Source organism: Acinonyx jubatus, chromosome A2 (assembly GCF_027475565.1).
Source record: "Acinonyx jubatus isolate Ajub_Pintada_27869175 chromosome A2, VMU_Ajub_asm_v1.0, whole genome shotgun sequence".
Lineage (NCBI taxonomy): Eukaryota > Metazoa > Chordata > Mammalia > Carnivora > Felidae > Acinonyx > Acinonyx jubatus.
In genome coordinates, this window is record NC_069383.1 from 28,039,463 (window position 1) to 28,054,626 (window position 15,164).

The 15,164-nt window shown below is 38.3% G+C and overlaps 1 protein-coding gene across 1 annotated transcript in view; it reads right to left on the reverse strand.

The window, feature by feature from the left end:
* The window catches only part of ASB15 (ankyrin repeat and SOCS box containing 15), a 60,149-nt gene that overhangs the window by 35,064 nt on the left and 9,921 nt on the right, over positions 1-15,164 (reverse strand). Inside the window, exon 3 of the mRNA XM_027075385.2 lies at positions 11,379-11,479. The gene's annotated coding sequence lies outside the window, so the exon portion shown is untranslated. The remainder of the gene's footprint in view (positions 1-11,378; positions 11,480-15,164) is intronic.

A 15,164-nucleotide genomic window follows, 5' to 3' on the forward strand; every position in this document is an offset into this window, starting at 1 on the left:
GGGGGCTTGCAGGCCTCTGACTGTGAGTTAAAAATACAGATCTTGCTAAGATTAGCCAAACAATCACATCCAACCTGTACAAAGCCATTTATCAGATTCCTTTCTGATCCAGCCCATTCTTTATAAAAGCCTTATCACAACTGCAGCTTTATCTTTGCCTTCTGGGCAAAATGGTGTTGTCCAAACTCCTTGGAAAATCCTGGTTTGCTTGGTCCCATTATTTTGCAGTTTAGTAAGCAATATCTATGTATATCTCACTTGGTTTCATTTTGAAATACAGTACTTTCTAATATATGTCAAAACCCCCACAATATCATAACTAATGTAAAAAATAAAAAAAGAAATACAGTATTTCCAATTTTCTCCTCCTCCTTCTTCCTTTTCTGCACTTGTTCATTATTTTGGTCATGGGAGGTTGTGATTTAAGAAATGCCCATTTTATTTTTCAGTTGTGTATAAAACAGCAGAAAAATGTGAGAAAAGGAAATCCTTTATTTCTAGTGTTCTTCCAAGGACTTTGATAATTGATAATTGGTTGTTTGCTTTTGTTGTGCTTCCTACTGTTTTGGGGGGTTTGTTTGTTTGTTTGTTTTTTCAGACAGAAAATCAAACTGAAACTGTGAGTCCAATGTATCAGCACCACATTCTACCAGGTGCTGATGTCACAGGCCTCTGAAGAACGGGCATTGTTGACATCACTCCTGCCATTTTGTTTCCATACAGCAGCACAAAGGTGAGTGACAAGCAAGTGTGTTTAGTAAGGTACCACTATACGTAGCTCACTAACCCCATGGTGCACAAAAAGTGGGGAGAGTTCTTAGTGGCACTTTGTTACATTTACCACTTTGTCACCAGTGTCTGGTAAAGTGCTTGTCATGTAGAAAGCACACATGAAACACATGCTACATTTTTGCTAAACACACTGACTTCTTCACATGGTTTAGCAGTTATTTCTTATGTAATTTAACTAAAGGTTAATTCAATTAAAACTGAGTCATAATGAATTTCAAGAAAGTAGGTTGATTTCTTTCCATGAAAGACAGGTCAAGAGCATCTAAGAGACAGAATACTGGATTAAAAGAAGGCAGGGAATTTGCATTTTGATTTCGGATGTGTCCATGTTTTTGTGAATTAAGGCAAACCACTTAAATACTTATGTCCTGGTTTCCACCTACATAATAATTCTGCCCTTGATATTTCACATCATTGATATGAGAGTAAAATGAGAGAATAATTATGGAAGTTCTTTGAAAAAATAGTAATCACCCTACAGATAGAGTACTTACTATTATAGTTCAGTTGACCCTTGAACGTTTGAACTGCATGAATCCACTTATATGTGGATTTTTTTGATATGGTACTATAAATGTTATTTTCTCTTATGATTTTCTTAATAATATCTTCCTTTCTCTAGCTTACTTTATTGTAAGAATAAAATAGAAAACACATATAAAAAATGTGTGTTAACTGTGTATGTTATTGGTAAGGCTTCTAGTTAACAATAGCCTATTAGTAATTAAGTTTTCAGGGAGTCAAAAGTCACACACGGATTTTCAACTGCATGGGGGTTGCCATCCTTAATCCCTATGTTGTTCAAGGTTAATTATATTCTATTTCTGGGACCTAAAATGGACATTAAAAAAACCATCCCACTTGACTTCCTGTTCTATACATGCACACACACATTTTAGTATATGCAGAATGTGGTACTAGACCACTTCAGGACATGCATGCCAAGACAGGTAGGACACGCAATTCTGGTCCTTAAGAAGTTTATCATTGTGTAGAGAGCAAATAAGTAGAAAAGAAGCCAGAATTTGGCAAGAGAGATAAGACATAAGTAGGTTTGGAGGAGAAGACTGGAGAACAAAGACATACACACATTTGAGTTTTAAAAAGAGAAAATAGGGGCCACCTGGGTGGCTAAGTCTGGAAGCGTCTGACTCTTGATTTCAGCTCAGGTCACGATCTCAGCTCAGATTCCTGAGTTTGAGCCCTGCATCAGGCTCGAGGTTCTGTCTCCTTCTCTCTCTGTCCCTCTCCTGCTCTCTCACTCTCTCTTTCTCCCTCTCTGTCTCTGTCTCAAAAATGAATACAAATAAAATAAAATAGAGATAAAATAACAAAAATAAAAAGAGACACTCATTTTACATTAACAGATCATCAAAGTACTTTGAGAGCCTTTTTTTTCTTCTTGTCTTTTGTAATATTGATCTCTTACATATCCCAAATTGATAGTGCTAAGGCAAGGAGACTTCCACTATTCTTAGTACCTTATTTAATATTCACTAAACATAGTCATAATCAAGACTGTACAATAGAACTTTATATTGGCAAGCAAAGTAAAATTTGAATTACTGAAAATTCAGTATTCTGTTCTTTCTGAAAAGATTGGTGTTTTTCATGTGCCCCTGTTATATTTCAATTTTTTTGAAGCTACTAATTCATGACATTCCATCAATTAATATTTGGTTATGAACAAGAACATTTTAGCATTAACTGTTATATAAAAGTTATATGAATTTGGTGAACAAAACTTACCATGTTAAACTCAACATTCTCAACGTAAATCTATCCTATCTACTATTAAAAGACCCTGTTCCTCCCCTTTTGCATGTAGAGCCTTATTTTTTATATTTCAAATTTGACCCACTGTTTTGTGTATGTTCAAATAATTTAATTTCAATATAAAAATTAAGCTTAATGATTCTTTGAGGAAACTAGAAAAATGTGATTATTCTGCTAGGTTTAAATTTATCTCTAATAGAACAGTGTAAGTAATGGGGCAGAATACTCTGGATTTTCCGAAATGGTACTTCTACTAAATATTTGGCTTAGTTGTGGCTTGATTTAAGGATCTAATATATAATTACCATACAAATAATGCAATTTTTCACATTTTTTCACAGGTGCTGTAGTATCAAAAATATTAAAATCAGGAGCACCTGTGTGGCTCAGTCGGTTAGGCATCCAACTTGGGCTCAGGTCGTGATCTCATGGTTTGTGAGTTCAAGCCCCGTGTTGGGTTCTGTGCTGACAGCTCAGAGCCTGGAGCCTGCTTCAGGTTCTGTGTCTCCCTCTCTCTCTGTCCCTCCTCTGCTCTCTCTCTTTATCCCTCTCTGTCTCAAAAATAAACATTAAAAATTTTTTTTAATATTAAAATCAAATTGAGTTTTGAGGTTTGTTAACATGTTCCTATGCAGCGTGAAATGTTTGGGTAATTTCCCATCCTAGACCATTCAGTTCCAGCGTAAGCAGATATTTTTGAGGGGACTTTGGGCGAGATATAGTAGTGAACCAACTCACAGGCTATGGAGCATCTTATAAAGTCAGAAATGGTAGAAGTAGATGAATATGAGATTCTCACTAAGGCTGTATTTGGCAAATATTTTATTGAGCATATACCATTCTCCAGGCCACTAATGACTTACCAGGTCCTTCTCCTTAAGGAATTTATTTTTATGTTGTTGAAGTAAATATTAAGTAAGTGAGAAAATAAATTGTAGTAAGCTTTGTGAAGAAAATAACCATGACAATAGTTGGTAACAACTATGTCACATATGAATCCCCGTAAGTGATGGATCAGTTTGGGGACTTAATTGCAGTGCTTCCTAAATTAGGATTTAAGGAATAAGGAGGAGCTTCCCTTCCTGTTTCAAAACAAAATTGTTTCTTTAACCACTTAACAAGATTAAACAGTTTATTTTTCACTAAATTTAATTTTAAAAAATGCATCTCTAAGAGAGGGACTTGGTACACAATTCAAGTACAATAGATTATTTGAGTTCTTTGTTGAGATAATTATAGCCCAGCAATTGAAAAACACAAGGAAATGCTAACCCATTCCTATACCCATTTATTCCTTCACTGGGGCCACACTATTTGGATCATCACAGCTGCACAGAATGGTGTGATATTTGGGAGGCTAAGTCATCACTCCTCATTTTTCTTTTTAATATCCTTTAGGTGAATTTGTTTGTTTGTTTGTTTGTTTGAGTGAGAGAGAAAGTGTGAGCAGGGGAGGGGCAGTGGGAGCGAGGGTGAGAGAATCCCAAGCAGGCTCTACGCTCCACACCAAGCCCAATGGGGGCTCAATCTCATGACCTGAGCCAAAATCAAGAGTCAGATGCTTAACCAGCTGAGCCACCCAGTTGCCCCAGGTGACTTTTTAAATCATCTAGTCAAGATGGGATTGTGACTGGGCATACACTAAGATTAGATTCTTTGGGGAAGAATTGACAAGTTTAAAATATTTAATCTCCCCATGCAGGAATACAGTATGTTTCAATTGATTCAAAATATTTCTTTTAAACTTGTATAAAGCACTATAGTTTTTTTTAAGTCTTGATTATTTCTTAAATATCCCTTAGTATTTTGTAATGTTTATTTCTTTGTGAATAGATTTGTTTTTCCTCATTGTATTTGAAAGGGTTATTTCTGGCACATAGAAAGCTAACCCTCTTGTATTTTTATTTTAGCTGCCTTTCAGAATACTTATATTTGTCCTGATAATTTTAGGCTAATTTTCTTGCATCCTTTATTTTTTGTACATAGTGCTAGCATGCTGAGTGATTGAAAACCTTATGAAAAATAATAGATTAGCTTGTTAGGGAAGAAAAAAAGAGTGAGATTCCAGTATGAAACATTTAGAACAAGTAATTAGTATGTAAACATTAACTTTAAGAATGATTCCCATACAGCAGTGGTTCTCAGGCTTGGCTCCCACTGGAATCACTTGCAGAGCTTTAGAAAATACCCATGGCTGTGCCCTTCCCCCAGATACTCTGATGTAATTCCTGAACATGGGGAAAGAAAGACTGTGCAGGTGATTTTAACAGGTCACCATATTTATGGAACCATATTTATGGATGATCTAAAATAAATTCATTGTCAAACAAAGATCTATTTCTTTCCTTCCCAATTCTTAACTTTGTGCTCTTACATATCGAACTTTTGATTTTAAGGAAATACCTTTTTTAAAAACACATACTCATATTCTTAGTCTCAAAATCATTGATTCCCTTATTCAACAAGTACTTTCTGAGCAGTGTTATGTTCTTCCAGACATGCTGTTCAAGATATAGGACTAGATAAAACATATTATCCTCTAACATGTAGGTTATCTGTTATCTGTAGGGTTAACATGTAGGATTTTTATCTGTTTGAGTATTGGCTTGAATTGGATGTTGGGTTTGTGAGAGAGGAGACCAGGATGGAACCTAAGCAGCTGGAAGGATATAGAGTTACCATTAACTAAGATGGAAAAGGTTCCAGAAGGGGCAGGTTTAAAAAGGAGGAATAGGAGCTCAGTTTGGATCATGTAAAACTTGAAATACCTATTAAAGTCCAAGAGGAAAAGTTAAGTAGGCAGGTAAGTATGCGTCCATGTATGGGGGGGGGGGGGGCAGGGAAGAAGGGAAGACTGAGCTGCAGAAATAAATTAGTGATATTTAAAGCCATGAGGCTAGATGAGCTCACCAAATGAATACCAGTAGATATAAAAATAAATACATTCAAGGGATGAGTCCTGGGGTTAACCGAAGCTTCAAGGTAGAATGCAAGCCAAGGGAAGAAAAATATTTGCAGCAGGAGGGAGTGACTGACCAACTGTATCAAATTCTGCTGCTAGGTCAAGTAAGATAAGAACTAAAAATTGACCATTGGACTTAGCAACCTTTAGGTTTGTTTTCTATTCCAAAATCATCTCAGTAACCATCTAGGCTTCCTTTCTGTGATTTCCCATCTCTCTTCCCCTCTGCCTTGCTTCTCAGTATGAGGAAGAGAGACAGTGTTCTTATGTTTGGGGGATTGTAGGAGGCATACATAGCTCCCTATCTGGGAATGTGACTTCCTTTTCCTATACTTTTTCTCTCTGAAAAATCCCTCTCAGCTCATTTTGTTAGACTTATATTATGAATTAGAGACATGGATTTATAAAAGCCAGTTCTTTGAAAGTTTATACTAGCAACTGCTTGAGAATAAAACCATGTCATAAATAGACATTTAAGTAGAAATTTACAATTCTACCAATTCCTTAGAAAATCACCCAACACAGGATGAGCAAGTGGGTGAGGTGGAGGGCAGGACCCAAGCATGATGAACACTGCAGGTGAGGATTTCTGGAACCATTTGAAATTTCGCTGCAATTCAACGCCATCTCACCTCCAGCGTCTCCTCAGAGTCCACTCCCCATGATAGCTCCCTTGAATGTATTTATTTTTTTATTTTTATTTTTTTAGGGCTAAGACATTTTGAAATGAGTCAGTCTCTTACCTCTCTGGATCTTCCCTGTGTCAGCTGGAATATTGAAATGAGGTCTGGAATTAGACAAGCTGTTTCCCATTTAAGAATCTATAACACGGGGCGCCTGGGTGGCGCAGTCGGTTAGGCGTCCGACTTCAGCCAGGTCACGGTCTCGCGGTCCGTGAATTCGAGCCCCGCGTCGGGCTCTGGGCTGATGGCTCAGAGCCTGGAGCCTGTTTCCGATTCTGTGTCTCCCTCTCTCTCTGCCCTTTCCCCGTTCATGCTCTGTCTGTCTCTGTCCCAATAATAAATAAACGTTGAAAAAAAAAAAACTTTTTAAAAGTTTATTTATTTTGAGACACAGAGACGAGACAGAGAGAGCCCCAAGCAGGCTCCGTGCTGTCAGATCTCATGAACTGTGAGATCATGAATGGAGCTGAAATCCAGATCCAGTTGTTTAACCAGCTGAGCCACCCTGGCACCCCGGTAAATTATGGTTTTATTTTATTTCTTCCTCTAGGGCAGTGGAGTTAACAAAGGACTTACTCCCTGCCTTTAACTGGGGTGTGTGGTATTATTCACCAGAATCTCCAAGGCTGTGTGTATAGACTGAACGTTTGAACATGGCCTCCTTGGATACTGTAATACAGCCCACCTTTCATCTCACCTATCCTCCCTTCTGAAAAGCCATGCCTTCAAATGCTGTGGAATGAGTTTGTCCAAGTGTCCCAAGTCTGAGAACCATTGCGAGAGGCAAGAAGCAGCCACGGGAGCATTTTAGGCAGCAAAAAGTCACGATCTGATTCAATGATTTCTCTTCCCTCTTCTCGTTTTGCAGGTATTTTACCATTAAAACTGAGATGTAGATTTTGTTCCAAATTTAGTATGAGGTGTGCTGTTCACGAATGGGTGTGGAGGAACAGCAGTGCCCTGTCCCCTTAAGTAGCAGGTTATCCTCATAATGTGATATAAACACTTCAACTGAAGGACTTCTCAGAAATCTGTGTTTTGGGTAGTGAAGTTCACAAATTCCTTAGAATGAGAAAAATGAAAATAAGAGGAAGATAGAAATAACGAAAATACAGCCTTGGGACTCAAGTTGGGCAGAATCCTCCTCCCCTGGCTTGCAGCTCACGTGTCTGGAGAATAACTTTTTATAACCACACAGTTGGATGATCAAGTCCTGCCTCTGCTCTCACTATCACAAGCAGGGGTGGTCAAACGGTAAAGTGAGGCTGTTATGTGGTAAATTACTTATTGATGCCATTCTGGTTGTGAATTCAATGAGTCAGGAAGTTCACAGCCGCTCACAGCTCTCCTGAAGCTTTCTACCATCCAGGGAGAGTCATTTCCTTGGAGCAGTGTTTAAGTACACTGTGGAACACGGATGCTCTGAGACAGAAGTAACACCTCCTCCTCCACCAAGAGCTGAAGGAAGCCTGTGGGGGACAAACACCACCTGGCTATCGATTGAGTTACTGGTAAATAAAGGCCATCTCTAAACGGAGATCACTTCCGCCAAAACAAGCGGAAGCTGAGCCTGCATTGAAACACAGCACCATCTAGTGGGAGGAGAGTCACACAGGAATGGAGGCCTATTGCTACGCTTTCCAATTCTGTATTTTGAAGGCTTTCCTAAGACTTAGGGGTGGATTGTGAATACAGCAGTCTCTTTTCATAACCGGCTTAACCAGGTAGTCTCCAACGGAGCCTCAACACTGTGTTTTGCAGTGGTTTGCCGCCTAATAATTATAATGATGTCCCATGTTTACTGAAATCTTGTTATAGCAAAGCATTATGCTAAGTCCTTTCTCCAGGATTTCTGTGTACAGTTGTGCAGGTTGCACCTTGCAGAGGGCTGCTTGTATGAAGGCAGCAAGGGACTGAAAATGTCTTCATCTCCACTCATTGATCTGAGTGCCCTGGCAAAAGGTTGTGGAGAGGTCTGGAGAGAGGGTTAAAACTTTCCAAATTGCACAAAGGTGCTGTATAATGCAATCCTGGTTAATGTATGTGCATTAATTCACATTTAATCCTCACATCATTCCTGCAAAGTAGGTGTTATGTTATCATGGTCCTTTCTCAAGGAGGAAGTAAGCCTTAGGAAGGGTGAAATAGATTGCCCAAGTTTGCACAACTAGTAAGGGGCAGAGCTAGGATTTTAACCCAGACAGACTTGCCCCTAGGCTGGAAGACCTCACAAAAGTGCGTGCATGCATATGTGTGTGTGTGTGTGTGTGTGTGTGTGTGTGTGTGTGTGTGTCGCGCTCGCATGCGTGTATGCACAGGTCCTTACAGGTTGGATTGCTGTCTCCATCCCCATCCTGGAGCAAGAAATGTAGAGCAGTGTCTTCTCACTACAGACTAGCTCCTGCACAGAGGCAAGCTCAGAGCTGCCCAGTGCCTGGCAAGTTTTCCTGAATGATTGCTGTTCTCCATGATTCAAGCAACTGAACAAGCAGCTAAACAAAAAACGCATCGAGCGCTGTGTTAAGAGAACCCAGGGTTGCCACGCAGCTCAAGACTTCACCTGCTACCTTAGCTTAACTTGTGTGCTCTCTGAAAGGGCTACGCACATTCTTCCCTCTGTGTCTTAGTCACCCTGTCGCCTACTTCAAGTGCCCTTTGTTGCATTCCCATCTTTGCGTGTATAAGTTTTGCCCCTTTAAAACTCGGCTTTAATCTTCCTTCTCTGCCTCTATGAAGCTTTATTTAAGCCTGTCAGAGTCCATCTCATTTTCTTCCTTATTTTCCAGTTATATATATTTTTTGTTTGCCTTGTACTATAATTCTATATATATATATGTTTCTTACATCAGGTTTTTATCTGTAACGTCTGAGGACACAGGGTGTAACACTAGGATTTGCTCATAGCAAGTGTGCAACAAATGGGAATTGAATTAAAAGCCCCGGGGGGCCTAAAGAACATCAAATCTTCAGCTTCACCATACTGTTCTCACTTAAACTAAATGTCTAAATAGGCATTTCCTGAACAGGGAACAACAAGCTGGGAGTCTTAAGGCAAATCCACAATGCATTCTACAACGTAATAGATTGTTTTTCCTCAAGACCTAGTGAATAATTTAATTAGTGTGATTTGCCATAATTAACTCAGCTCCCAGGAGCTGAACAAGTTATAACTTTGCAAATCCCTTGGTAGAGGCAGGTGACAAACTAGTTCAGAGTTAATTTTTAACTTTCACTTTGGCTATGATTATCTATTAGGCCCTCAGGCTAAAGTTAAACAAAAGGTAAGTAGAAGCAAAGAAGTAGAAAAGCCATTCAGAATATTTCTGAGAATATTTATAGAGAATTTATTTTGCATGAAAGTGCATTGGCAATAACAAAACACTTCAGATTATATAGCTATTATAATCTCTGCAGTGAGTCTATGGCAATGTAGAAATTTAACAATATCCTTTTAAAAAATAAAGTTAAGATACTTCTTCTTTAATTCTAACTAACAAGATTTTTTTATCTAAGATTTTTTTCCCAATTAAGGTTTGAAATTATTAAGGAAAACATGTTACAATGGAACCAATGTATTCAAATATAATCGGCAAAATAAATATGACCCACATTTTTGTATATTGGATGACACTATTAATACTGTTTCTTGTTTCTTACCTTTGCATGTAAAATATCTTGTATGTAAATTGTGTTATCACAGATTTGTATTAAGAAAAACAAAACTGGATAGGAAATAGGAGAAATAAGACTTCATAAAGTTTACTGATGGCAATGGCCCAGTTGCCTGAATATCTACAAGAGGGAGATTGGACCATAGGATGGAAAGAAAATTCTAACGATGCACACACAGGCTTCACTGAGAAAGGGAAGGGTGAGGCATTGAATGAAATTTCTGTAGTTCATAGCAAACTCTCTTGAGCTCTAATATTAAAAGGGCTTATACCAAAGATGGCCAAGGTCCCTATGAGGCAGATAAATATAAAGACTGGTGATAATTATGTCAGGAAAACTAAAACCTCAAATTAACTGAACTTACGTGCAGGAATGAATGACTGAATGAATGAATGAGAACTAAAAATATAGAGGTAACTTTTTGTTGTTGTTTAATGTTTATTTTTGAGAGAGAGACAGAGTGTGAGCGGGGGAGGAGCAGAGAGAGAAGGAGACACAGAATCCAAAACAGGCTCCAGGCTCTGAGCTGTCAGCACAGAGCCCGATGCGATGCGGGGCTCAAACTCACAAGTTGTGAGATCATGACCTGAGCTGAAGTCGGACACTGAACAGACTGAGCCACCCAGGCGCCTTACCAAAGAAAATCTTAATAAAAGCTTGATGTGTTTAACTGTATTGTTCAAGAAGTTCCATGTGTTTATTAACATTGAGTTAATTTCTATGAGCATCAGATTTGGGGGTTTTCAAAAGCTGGGAAGAAGAACATTATTGCAGAAAGAATTATAGGTGACTTACAATGATAAATAGAATATGATAAAATTGCATGAATTAAAATGGATCTGAATAAAAAAGTGGAACTAAAATAAAAGTGTATATCATTGTGATGGGTCTGCCTGTATTAAATGAACAAAATATTGGGCCTTAAGTTTTCTACAAGCTGTTAAGGGAAACCAGGTCATTTCTGGAATTATTTGATGTAAAACATAGTGCTTGGTTCTAGAAGGGTGACAGTGCTTCTCAGTATCAAAATAATAGTGAAACACATCTCCGGAAATAACATAGAACACAAATGTTCATGCTTTTATCAAAATATAAAATTATCTCAAAATGCTAGATAAATGGGGAAAATCCAACGATGGAATTTAATAAGGATATATTAAAGCCATACATTGAAGTTCAAAATATCAGACAGAGGTCTGAACATGACTATTTTATCAATGTTTTCCTAGTAGGAAACTAACAGGAACTGTTAAAAAATTGGTAACCAAGAAAATTACATAATATCACAAATATAAAGTCAACCAGTGAATAAAAAATATATAAGCCTTTCTAAATATATGAAGACCACATAAAAAAATAAAGCTTACTGTATAGGAAAAGATATTTTTAAAAACTACAAAAATCAGAGCAGATATATGTGTTGTATCATTACATGTAAATGAGCCTAACTTGTTGATTAAGGAAAAGGATCAATTTCACACATTCATTCTTACCTTTATCTCCATCCACATTTTTCTCCCATTTGTGTCATGAAAGAGCCCAAGGGAGGTGGGAGTTAATGGAGTAGGATGCGAATCCAATAAAGTCTTCAAGACTGAAATATAAAAATATAAAATAAAATAAAATAAAATAAAATAAAATAAAATAAAATAGTACTGTGAAGGATGATGAAACTGGAAACACTTAAACATGGTACAAACTGCCCGTTACTGGATAAGACATGACTCCATTCTTCAAGAAAAAATATTATTTGCTACGAGATCTTTTGAACAAAATACAGCAGGTTAAGGAATTAACTGCCTAGCTTTAAGAATGAATTGCTAGTGGGGCGCCTGGGTGGCTCAGTCGGTTAAGCGTCCAACTTTGGCTCAGGTCATGATCTCACAGTTCGTGGGTTTCAGCCCTGCATCAGGCTCTGTGCTGACAGCTCAGAGCCTGGAGCCTCCTTCGGATTCTGTGTCTCCCTCTCTCTCTCTGCCCCTCCCCTGCTCACTGTCTGTCTCTCTCTCAAAAATAAGTAAACATTAAAAAAATTTTTTTAAAAGAATGAACTTCTAGAGTAAATAAAGATCACTAAAAAAACAAATAAAAATTAAATAGTGCAGCCTCAGGCCATTTAGGTTCCAAGATGAAAATATCCATGTGAAGAACAGAGAATAGCTTATGCATAACCTCCTGAACACATCTTCAGAGCGCTGTTGAATGTTTTCCTTCAGTGATCTTTAAGTCTGAAATATTGAAGCTAAAACCAGAATATTGATGGTAAAAAAGAAAGAGAACATTTTATGATTTTCAAATCCAAGCTTCTTCCATCACTTATGATTTCTGATGACTCCCTCAGTGCTTTCACAATCTATCAATTGATTCATGTGTACTTGTTAGGTATGCCTACTTTTTATGACTAGCTCTGTAGAAAGTGCTGTGGGAAAATATAAGAAGTAAAAATCATGTTTTCTGCTCTCAAAATTAGCAAAAAGGAAGCAGAAACAAAACTATTTCTAAATTTAGTGGTGTACTGGTAATGTTTTAGTTTGCTCATTTTTTTTGAAGTATAATTGACAAAATTGGATATATTTAAAGAGTACAATGTGATGATTTGGTATATGTACATATTGTGAAATGATTGCTGCAGTCAAGTTAATTAATACAGCTATTGCCCATCACCTCACATAGTTACCTGTATTTATTTTTGGTGAGAAGGCCCTATACAAAGGGCAAATAAACACATGGAAAGATGTTCAACATCAATAAGCCATTGGGGAAATGGAAATTATAGGCACCATGAGACATCACCATACACCAGTCAGAATAACTAAAATTAGAAACAAAAAATAGTGACAACACTAAATGCTGGCAAGGATGTGGAACACTGGATCATTCCTGCATTGCTGGTACAAACGTAAAATGATACAGCCACTCTGGAAAACAGTTTGATAGTTTCTTAAAAACTTACACGTGAAATTACAATAGACCCAGCAATTGCACTCTTAGGTGGTTATACCAGAGAAATGAAAACTTATGTTAACTCAAAAATCTGACCATAACTGTTCACAGCAGCTTTGTAATAGCCCCAAAGTGAAAACAACAGGTGAGTGGTTAAACAAAGTGGACATTCATACCATGGAACATTACTCAGCAATAAAAAGGAATGAACTGTTGATGCATCTAACAGTCTGGTTGCAACTCCAGAGAATTATCCTGAGTGAAAACAGTGAATCCCAAATGGTTACATACTGTATGATTTCATTTACAGAACATTCTTGAGATGGAGAACAGGCTGGTATTGCCAGGGATGAAGGGGAGTGAATGAGAGGGAAGTGGAGTAGCTATAAAATGGCAACATGAGGGGTGCCTGGGTGGCTCAGCTGGTTAAAAGCCCCACTCTTGATCTCGGCTCAGGTCATGATCTCACAGTTTATGAGTTTGAGTCCCGAGTTGGGGTCTATGCTGACAGTGTGGAGCCTGCTTGGAACTCTCTGTCCCTTTCTCTTTGCCCCTACCCCACTTGTGTTCTGTCTCTCTCTCTCTCTCAAAATAAATACACTTAAAAAAAATGGCAACATGAGAGATCCTTATGGTAAGGAAATATTCAGTACCCTGACTACATAAACGTCAATATCCTGACCAAAATCAAAAACAACTTAATTCTAAATAACAGTCAAAACTGCCAAAGCTTTCTGTGTGCAGGTGTGATAAACTACTCCCAGTCTCATCTGACTCCCACTAAGCACAGCACATATTCATCTGCTGTGTAGTTGGAGGCTTTCGAATATTCTTGTTTTAATAGGATTTTTTTTAATGTTTATTTATTTTGAGAAAGAGAGTGTGCACTGGGGAAGACAGAGGCGGGGGCAGGGGGTGGGGGGCGGTGACAGAGAATCCCCAGCAGGCTGTACAACCTCAGCACGGAGCTCCACATGGGGCCTGATCTCATGAACTGTGAGATTATGACTTGAGCCAAAATCAGGAATTGAATGCTTAACTGACTAAGCCACCCAGGTGTCCCATTACTAGGACATTTTAAAGATTTTTATTTACTACTTAAAAATATAAATCAAAGCAAATACCATTTCAACTTGTATTGAACTGAGTGCCCTGGAATACAGTCTTGAACAGCCAGGGGTTCGTGAACCACCCGTCAGGAAATGACGACCTAATTCAACCATTGTGAGCTTCACAGATGGAGATATTGGCCAAGATCCAGAGAAGCTGAAGCACCTGCCTGAACTTCCCATAAAGCTGGGAAATGGCAAAGAATATTCTTGCCTAGAGTCCTTTTCAGTTGGTAATGATTTGGAAGAAAAGACCACAGGGGAGAGATATACCCATGAGAAAAAGGAATATACAAATGCTAGTGTGTATGGGAAATGGGGAGGGCTAAAAATGTAAAGATATTTAAACCCAGTTGACTCTTCCAAATTAAGAATAGGGAGGGAGAAATTACTCGGTATCTCCCTTGCATTGTGTCTCTTGCAGAACTAATATCTGCTCAGACCTTAATCTGTCAAGGTGGGTGGGATCAAGCCTTGGAGTAGAGGTGAGCATGTGTACCTGCTGGAGTTAAGTGAGGACATAGGAGGTCAGTTTCTTACTATATTCAGCTTCCCTTGCTCATGCCTAGAATCTCCCAGAAATAAAGGCCAGTCCAGAAGGCATTACATGATCGTTGACTAGTGCAGTATGCCAACGGTAGCCCCTATAGCTCTCTTGGAAGGCACAGTCTGAGATTTGTGAGCGTGGTGAGGTGGTCTGAAGAAAAGCACTACTGCCCACGACAATGGCAGTAGTTACCAGTTTTCTGTATTGTTGACAAGGATTTAATCCTATCTTCTCAGAATGCAGTTTTTCTTAGACAAAAACATAACAGCAATCATTATTTGCTTCTAATTTCAAATTGTCCAAGTTACCACAGTAAGACATTTCCATCACACTCCTATTCTCTTCTGCGTCCTCTTTCTTGTAATTAAACAGAGAAATCAATTATATTTAATGTGCTTGCCTATCAGTTTTTTCGAGAGTCTCCCCACCATGTCCTCTCCAACCATCACAGCTACACTGTGCTTTTAGGTTATGATGTGAATTCCATTTAGCTTACCTTTTCCACCTTGTTCACTGGCCCCGAGTTACTGTGGGTGTGCTGGTTCCATTTCTTGTTCATCTGGATTTTTAGTAATACACTTGATCTTAGCCAAAAGGCCGAGAAGCGATGGATTTTTAGTAATAGTATCCACCTTTCTTCAACCTGTTCCTTTAACCTGCTACCTTCGTTCCCCTAGGCG